The sequence below is a fragment of the Schistocerca gregaria genome, chromosome 2, assembly GCF_023897955.1.
Source record: "Schistocerca gregaria isolate iqSchGreg1 chromosome 2, iqSchGreg1.2, whole genome shotgun sequence".
Lineage (NCBI taxonomy): Eukaryota > Metazoa > Arthropoda > Insecta > Orthoptera > Acrididae > Schistocerca > Schistocerca gregaria.
The window spans coordinates 981240518-981249328 of NC_064921.1; the positions used below are offsets into that span (position 1 = coordinate 981240518).

Below are 8811 nucleotides of genomic sequence, written 5' to 3' on the forward strand. Positions count from 1 at the left end.
GCCATACTGGCGTATCACCCGGCGTGACGGTATGGGGTGCCATGGGGTGCCATCGGTCACCTCTAGTTCGCATTGACGGCACTTTGAACAGTGAACGTTACATTTCAGATGTGTTACGACCCGTAGCTCTACCCTTCATTCGATCCCTGCGACATCCTACATTTCAGCAGGATAATGCACGACCGCATGTTGCAGGTCCTGTACGGGCCTTTCTGGATTCAGAAAATGTTTGACTGATGCCCTGGCCAGAACAATCTCCAAACGTCTCACCAATTGAAAATTGGCCTACCAACTGGCTCGTCACAACACGTGAACTGTGCTATCGTGTTGAACCTGCATGGGCAGCTGTATATGTACACGCCATCCAAGCTCTGTTTGAGTCAATGCCAGGCGTATCAAGGCCGTTATTACGGGCAGAGGTGGTTGTTCTGGGTACTGATTTCCCAGGATCTATGCACTCAAACTGCGTGAAAATGGAATCATATCTATAATAAAAAAATGGTGCAAATGGCTCTGAGCACTATGGGACTCAACATCTGAGGTCATCAGTCCCTAGCACATAGAACTACTTAAACCTAACTAACATAAGGACATCACACACATCCATGCCCTAGGCAGGATTTGAACCTGCGACTGTAGCAGTCATGCGGTTCCGGACTAAAGTGCCTAGAACCGCACGGCCACCGCGGCCAACTACTATAATATATTTGTCCAATGAATACCCCTTTATCATCTGCATTTCTGCTTGGTGTAGCAGTTTTAATGACCAGTAGTGTATTATAGGAACACTTTGCTGGCTGTTTGTCTCACTCTGAGTCCTTCAATATAATTTTTAAAATTTTTCACGTAATTAACCCTAATTATCATTGCAAGAGTGGAAAACAAGAAGAAATTGGCAAAAAAGTAAACAGTCCATTCCCTTAAGGAGGTTGTTGTAGTCTGGGATATAAAAGTAAAATTTTTCACAATATTAGTCCTCTTGGACGTAGTAAGCAACGAATGTGAGATGATATTGGCAAAAGGTAGACAGTCAGTTGTTTTAAAGAGGTGGTTTCACTGTAGAACTGCTCGGACGTTCAGTTTTCAACCAGCCATGATTTCACGTCATATATTTCAAAGCAAATTTGTACAAATCACACATCTAGAAACTTCCACGAACTCATAACGCCTAAAACCAATCATAGCCGTAAAGAAAAGTAAAAATGCAACTAAAATTTAATACATTTTGAATAACAATCATATACATTTCCAGTGGTTTCGATAAACTGTAGTAGTAACTAAAATATATGTTACGTTGACATAGATATACTTACTTTCAATGTCAATGGTCTCGTCAACATGGCGACTATAAAGAAAAAAAAACGCATTTCACTATCTCCTACAATCACGTAGTGCAATCTCCATGCCAGCTATTACATTGAACGCTAGAGCTGACTCTTACAACGTAGAAGTCCAACATTTAAGCTTCTATGTCAACTAAGTCGAAAGATACGGCCACTTGGATCACATGTTTCGATACTCGCTAACTCAATCATCAAAATTTATAGGGCACTTCTGGTTGTAATAGAAAAATGAAATTCGACAAGAACGAATGTTTCACAGTCAAAGTGCAGAAAAAAGTCAGAAAAATGTTAATTTGTAATTACAGGGCAAAAGATATTTTTTGCCATTTGTTGAGCGTATGTGTGTCTGTTTGTCTATTGAAATCTCTTTGTCTCACGAAGGGGTATAGGTATCAAGTTAAAATTTAGGTCAGGTACCAACGTCTACGGTCCTTTGGCGGTGTAAAGTATTTGCTGTTCTAAGTCAGTGCATTCAAAAGATAGCGGCATTTGTATCACATATTTCGATACTCGTTAACTCGCTCATCAAGACCTAGTGTGTACTTCCCGTTGTCTTGCAATCATACAATGTTCCAAGTAGCGAGTCACAGTAAGAGTAAAGGAAAGAAACCTTAAAGTGTTCATTTGAGATTATAACAAATAAAATATCTTCTGCCATTTGCTGTCCCTCTGTATGTCTGCTTCTTCTATTGTTAAGACAAATTATGTCACATATTTTGATACAAACTCACTTAAGAAAACCTACAAATGAAATATCTAGACCAGTGGTGGTCAATCAGGTCCCAACCGCCCACTAGGACATTACAGTTTTCATGGTGGGCGGGAGGCAATAGTGGTTGCAAAAAATTTTCATCTGGTTTACATGAAATTTTGACATAAGAGACCTGGTAAGTATCTATTATACGCTTTAGCTTGCCGTAACTGTAAAGTTTAAAGTAAAGCTGCTTCCCTTCTTAATAAATCGCCATTAGTGTGAAACCGCCGGGCGGGGTAGTCGCACGGTCTATGGATCCTTGCCACGGTTAGCGCGACTCCCCCCGTCGGAGGTTCGAGTACTCCCTCGGGCATGGACCTGTGTGTTGTCCTTACCGTAAGTTAGTTTATGTTAGATTCAATAGTGTGTAACCCAAGGGACCGATGACCTCTGCAGTTTGGTCCCATAGGAACTTATCACGAATTTCCAAATTTTACTGTGAAACCGGCGAGCACATAGAAAATTTTGCTATTAACAGAGATACAAATGCACCGAACACTCATAGCGTGAGTCCTACTCGCGTTTGTTTGGTTTTTTTCTCCTGGATGCTCAATTGCAATTTCGGCTTAGTAGCATTTTCAAGTGATTGTACACATTTTAGTTTTAATACGGTATTACATCACAATTTACATGAAAAAAATCTCTCCAGAATTCCTCAGTTATCGTGTTAGAGAATAAGGGTGGACGCTGTTAATTTTAAACTCTCCACACCATATAATAGGAGTATGTTCGCCATAGGAAATAAAAAACGAAAAACAAGAAAAAGAAAACAGCAAAGAGTTTACAAGTGATTGGCGTATCATGAAAGGCTTAACATGTTTGCAGTCTTTCTACAGGTTGCATTTCGTTTTGGTGCCATTTAATAAAAGAATAAACACCTCGTTTCCTGGCCATAAACCCGTGGCAATTAGAAAAGTTCTCATAACACTGATACTGTTATTAATAACGCTACTGCAGACCTAAGTACCAAACATATACTTTCGTTATGATGTCATAAAGAATTATCTTGATCCTTGGGTAAAATTTAGGCAGCCTACGAGAAAATGATGCTTCCTCTTCGTCTAATAAAGTGCCATTAGTGTCATTAACACGACAATCCCTGTACGATGAAATAATGAAATGAATACGATGTTGTTGACATGCACTATGACATATAATTCAACTAATTTGGAAAGGACACTGATGGTATGCCACCTACAAGAAGTATACTCGGCCCGACCTTTCACTGTGTAAAGTGCTATGCTGTAATTATATATGATGCTGAAATATGTATGTTATTTGCAAAATCACTAGACATTGCAGTTAACGTGTCCTGAAGGCAATACAATAACAGATAAATAGCGAAGGCTTTAGACCATTGCACATGAGCATATCCCCTAACAAATTAGCTTTGTTTCTTAAATGTAAATACTTATAAAAGATATTATTTTAGACGTTGGGTGCACCTTATACACATCACTGTTTTATATTTACCCAAACCTCTCTGCATCTTGAGGGTAACTATAGTTGTAATTTACACATATACAGCGAACACTATTTCTTGATGTCACCTCCATACACAGCGCTGGTCTACATTTGTACCTGTAATAATTTTTGTGGTGGCTACATTTGGCACATCAAGTGTATAGATATTCGTTTTATAAATCCAAACTTTGTTTTGCGTTCTGTGCTAGAAGAAGTCTTGTCATACATCGGGACCACCGAGTCTTACGTGACTAGATACCTAACATTTTTCAAAACTAAAGACTTGTAGTTTACAAAATTCAATTTTTTTTAAGTTTGCTCGGCGAAGAAATATTAAGGAAACTAGCTAGAGAACAATACAACATAGAAAAATATTAGCAACTTCGTGGTGGTTTCATTTAATAATGTCATTTATGGAAGATGTGGAGTAAAACCTAAAGACGATTTTACGAAAATCATTTAAATGTATGGTGTGTCAGACAACTTATAGATCACTCGTTTCCAAAATATATTTGTTCCAAATTGTCCATTTATATTACCAAATGGCCTTTGAGACCACCAATGACAAAACTACACGAAATACAAAATTTATGTCTTTGTTGCAAAAAGATCTAGACCAATAATATTAATCGTTGCTCCTGCGCCTGTTCCCACTCAGCCTATAACAGAAGTAAAAAAAAAAAAAAAACTGATGGTTTCAGTCATAAATTCAGCACATACTGTTTCCCAATTTTAACTTTTCTGTGCTACAGCCTACGGCTTCTGAATACAATAATAGTTGGCTGTTGTAACATTTCAGTGAAGTTCGTCTTTCAGTGCGAGAAAAACAATGTGTAGTGCCTCTTACACAATATTCAAAAAATAAATAAACAAATAAATAAATAAGAAGTTGTCACTTGTTTATTCATCGTTAACAAGTAATACCGAATTCAAAACCCTGCAGCACAACATTTACAAATTTTAGTTATGCTTTGCCTGGTCGATATGAATTAGTTTCTATCTAAAAAGCGCCTGAGACAAGAAACGCATATTTTCGCTGATTTGTCATGTTCTAGCTGCGGACCTCAGCTCGAAGACTATTAACGTATTTCTTGAAGCTTGTCTGTCCTGTGCTCTCCTCTTCATCTCTGCGAAATATCTGGTCTTTACAGCTACTTGAACCTGCGTACATTAGCCGAGACTTGGTCTACCCATACAATTTTTACTCCCCACACTCCTCTCTATTACCAAACTGACCTTCCTTGGGCTTCTTGATGCTTCCTAGGAACCTGTCCTTTCTTGTACTCAAGTTGCGCCACAGTGCTTCTTTTCCCCAGTTTCATTAATACTCTATCTACCAACTTGATCTTCAGCATTCTTCCGTAGTACCACTTAGGCAAAGCTTGTAGCTTTTTCTCTGTTCCGTTTGTCGTCCACGGTTCTCTTCCGTATAAGGTAAGATTCCAGACAAATACCGTACTTCCAGAAAATAAGTTTTAAAACGTAAATTTACATTAACTGCTAAAATGTTTCTCCTTTCCAGATACACGTGTTTTACTGTTGACAGTCTGCATTTTGCATCCTCTCTACTTGGGTCATCGTTAGTTTTGCTGTCTACTCAGTAAAATTTGTCTACTACTTTTAATATCTCATTTCCTTATCAGATCCCATCGTCATCTGTTCCAGTTCGACTATATTCCGTGTTCTATTCTTGTTGTGTTATTCAATACGCTATCCATTCCGATCAGCAGTTCCTTACCGTCACTGATAGAATTAATTGCAACGGCAACAACAGACCTTAAAGCTTTTATTTCTTCTGCCTCAACATTAATTCCATTGCTGACTTTCTCTTTTATCTCCTTTGTTGTTATCTCTATTTTCTCATTGAGTTTTGCGTAAGACACGCTATAAACCAGTCTCACTTCCTTCTCAACTAATGCCTCCCTTTCAGTTCCTAGATTTTTACAACTGCAGTCTGGCTTTCGCTCCCTATGCTTTATCCATGATTAATTCAGAATTCCAAAGAGCATACTACCCTTAATTAAGTATCTTGTCGAATGTTGTTCCTGGGAGAAAAGAGATCGATATTAAGCAGTGTTTACCAGCGCTACATAGCGGAGCACTCCTCGATACGCTCTCTGCAGCCGTCATCTTGGAATAGTCTGAAGATGATCGTACCAAGACCAAAACCGATAACCCGATTAATAAATTTTAAGTTTTAACAACCTACGATATTAGACTGTTCTTTATTTAAAAAAACGTTTACACTTAATTAAGTTAATGAAAATAATTCTTCCATAATTTGTTAAGTTTTAGGATGAACTAGTCTAGGAGTCAACGGAGGCAATTCATGAATTGCACATTCAGCTCTAGCAAATACAGTTTTTTACATTAGTGTGCTTATTTTTCAGACGATAACTCTACTGTGCGGGCACCGGCTACGTTCCTGAGGAGACAGCAGGCCGTCAAAATATTGAGAAGCAGCGGGTCTCCATCCACTGGAACCGCTCAATATGTCGAACAAAGGCAGCTCATCAGCTTCTGGGAGACTCACCTGTATTCCAACCCAATCATTCTTACCTGAAAAGGTGAGCTATGTCCACAGAAAAAGACGACCCATTTGAACAACTATTTTGCTGAGGTGTAATTTTTTACAATATTGTGGCGTACATGCCGAGAAGGACATGTGTGAGAAGTGAAAAGTTTGTGACACAGTGTATAATGTCTATCGAGCACTTTAAGAAGGTTAAATACGTAGGCTTTCGCGGCCAGAATCAGTTTACATAGAGGAGTATCTTGCCGCGTCATAATGTAAAAAGCAGAGGCCGAAACGTTGATTTTTCCAGAATAGCTTTTTTACTTTATGACGCGGTACTATACTAAGAAAACCTTTATGTCAACTCTAAGAAGTTCATGTGATATAATTACACAGCCTTGGTTGATTCTTTTTCAGAACGATCTATTTCACTCATTGTATAATCCCGATCATCTTCAAATTATCTGAATTAATGAAATAGCCAAAAATCACAAAAATACATACTACAGCTTAAAGTCTGTTAGTGAGTACGTAGGAAAGGAATCGTATTTGCTAAGGGAACTATGTTAATCAAGTATGATATAAATAAAGTGTACTGACGTTCCCGTAATGCCATCGTGTTGCGAAGAAAGGTGAGAAATACTTGTACCTCCCAACGTTCTTTGAATCCCACGCTATAAGCTCTCATCTAAAACTGTAATACTTGCCATAAGGCTACGATGACACTGCCTCACTAAGGAAAATACATTTCCTTTTTTGTGAAAAAATGTCGTCTCTGTAGGGATTATCGAAACTGACTGCATTACGAAATTTTCTTTTTTATTCGGTCAGTACTGACGTCACAACTTATGTTACTACTTTGTGCATTCATTATGCTCGCCTCCATACATTTACTGAAACAATTTAATTTATTATATATTCTCACTTCACTTCTTTGTCACTGCATTCATTATATTGATTCTCAGATTGGTAATAACTTTTGCGTATTTCCGTGTTTTCTGAACGTACATCACAATGAACAAAATTCAACAGGTCTACATCTGAAATTGTTCTTCTATGGGAATTATCAGCTTTCTTTGCCGCAAGAAACTGAATACGTTATCTGAATGACTTCACCGTATGTTAAGTATTGTATTATTTGTGTACAAATACCATGCTGCAGAACGCCTATTGTGCCTTAGTCTGTACTTTATGTGCAGACTCTTTCGCCGGGCCCTACGTAAGAAATGCCCTAGACGGTAGAAAGATAGATTCATTTGCAAATGAAAGTGTTCTGCACTATTTTGTTACCTCGAAGTGGATGCTACATTTCGATGTTTTTAGTGGTGCCATTTGTATAATAAATAGTAATTTTCATGTGGCTTCGATCCATAGACGGCACGTGCATATATATGCATTTGACCAGTTTTGTAATTTATGGCTATCGAGTGGCTGCATGGTCATAATCTTATTCTACTATCACTACGTTTACGTACAACACATCTTCTGAAAGACAAAAAACGAATTTCGGAAACCATTTTTCGGTGCCGTGTTTACATGTTAAGAGCTGAAGCAAATTTGCTAGCCCAGTTAAATATAGCGCCTGTAAATCGGTTGTTCAAGCTTCTCATTTAGTCACCACAATTGTTGTATCTGTTTGCTTAAATACTAGAGGTATATAGTTTCATTCTGAGTCTAATATTTCTGCTTCTCCTTCATTGCACAATGAGTCACTCCGTCCATATTAGCCGAATAGTTTGGAAACAAGACGTAATCCGACAGCCCAAGCACGTATCAAAAACGATTGAGTCTTATATGGGATCCAGAATCGATTGTGAATGAGGAAAACCCGCAGCTAGAAACGGATTTCCAGAATAGATTTTGGAGTGTTTACGTGACCAACCAGAAGCGGTATTGGTAATTCGGTTTACGAAATCCGGTTTTGGAAGCGCGTGTAAACATAGAGGATAATTCACTAAGTCTGTGTTTCGCCCTGCGTTTCCTTCCGCTTTCTGAAAGAAGCCTTTGAGGGGTTTAAGTAATTAGAGTTTATAAGCTCAGCATACAGTATTCACCAATAAATGTATATTATAACCGGTGTACAGAAAAAAGTTGTAATTACTGTCAGCTTTCTCTGAACATTTTAGATCTAACAAATAGAGGCCCGTGTATGAACACGAACATATTCTTAAGATGTGCAAGTTACGTGATTTGCATTTTAAGAAAGAACGCTTGTCAGAAATGTACGATAGCTGTGATGGCTTAAAATTGTTTTTGTTAAGAAATTTCGGAATTAATAATTTTTCCGGTGAGGTTTTAGAAGACGGAAAGTGAGTAAAGTCTCTACGGATCTGAATGTCAAATTCATTCGTTTACCAGCTGCACAGTAGCTAGGTGCTGGCATAAGTATACCGAACGAAAATATTTAATCACATAAAATGGTACAAAAATGTTTATCCAGACAGTACATATTTCGAACGGCATTTTGAAATACAGAATGCCTTAGATGCTTACTTAGCGCCCTGTTAAATAGAACATTGTAAAGATTAAGGGTTTAGTAGCTTTTCATTCAACCTAAAAGGGCGATAAAAAGTGAGAAGCTACTGGAAGACGTCAATACGACCCGCCCTTTCACGAAATAAAGATCGGGTCTTAGAGGTTTAAAATGTTTGACGCCTTTTTCTGTTTCGTACACGTATTTTTCGTAAGACGGCTGCGCAGTTGAGAGTTCCCTATGCGTAGACAACCCGCTTATC

At 38.2% G+C, this 8811-nt stretch overlaps 1 long non-coding RNA gene across 1 annotated transcript in view; it reads left to right on the top strand.

Moving 5' to 3' along the window:
* Positions 1 to 6122, top strand: part of LOC126336719 (uncharacterized) — a 102951-nt gene extending 96829 nt beyond the window's left edge. Inside the window, exon 3 of the long non-coding RNA XR_007564988.1 lies at positions 5952 to 6122. This is a non-coding gene — a long non-coding RNA (uncharacterized LOC126336719). The remainder of the gene's footprint in view (positions 1 to 5951) is intronic.
* Positions 6123 to 8811: the final 2689 nt, after the last annotated feature.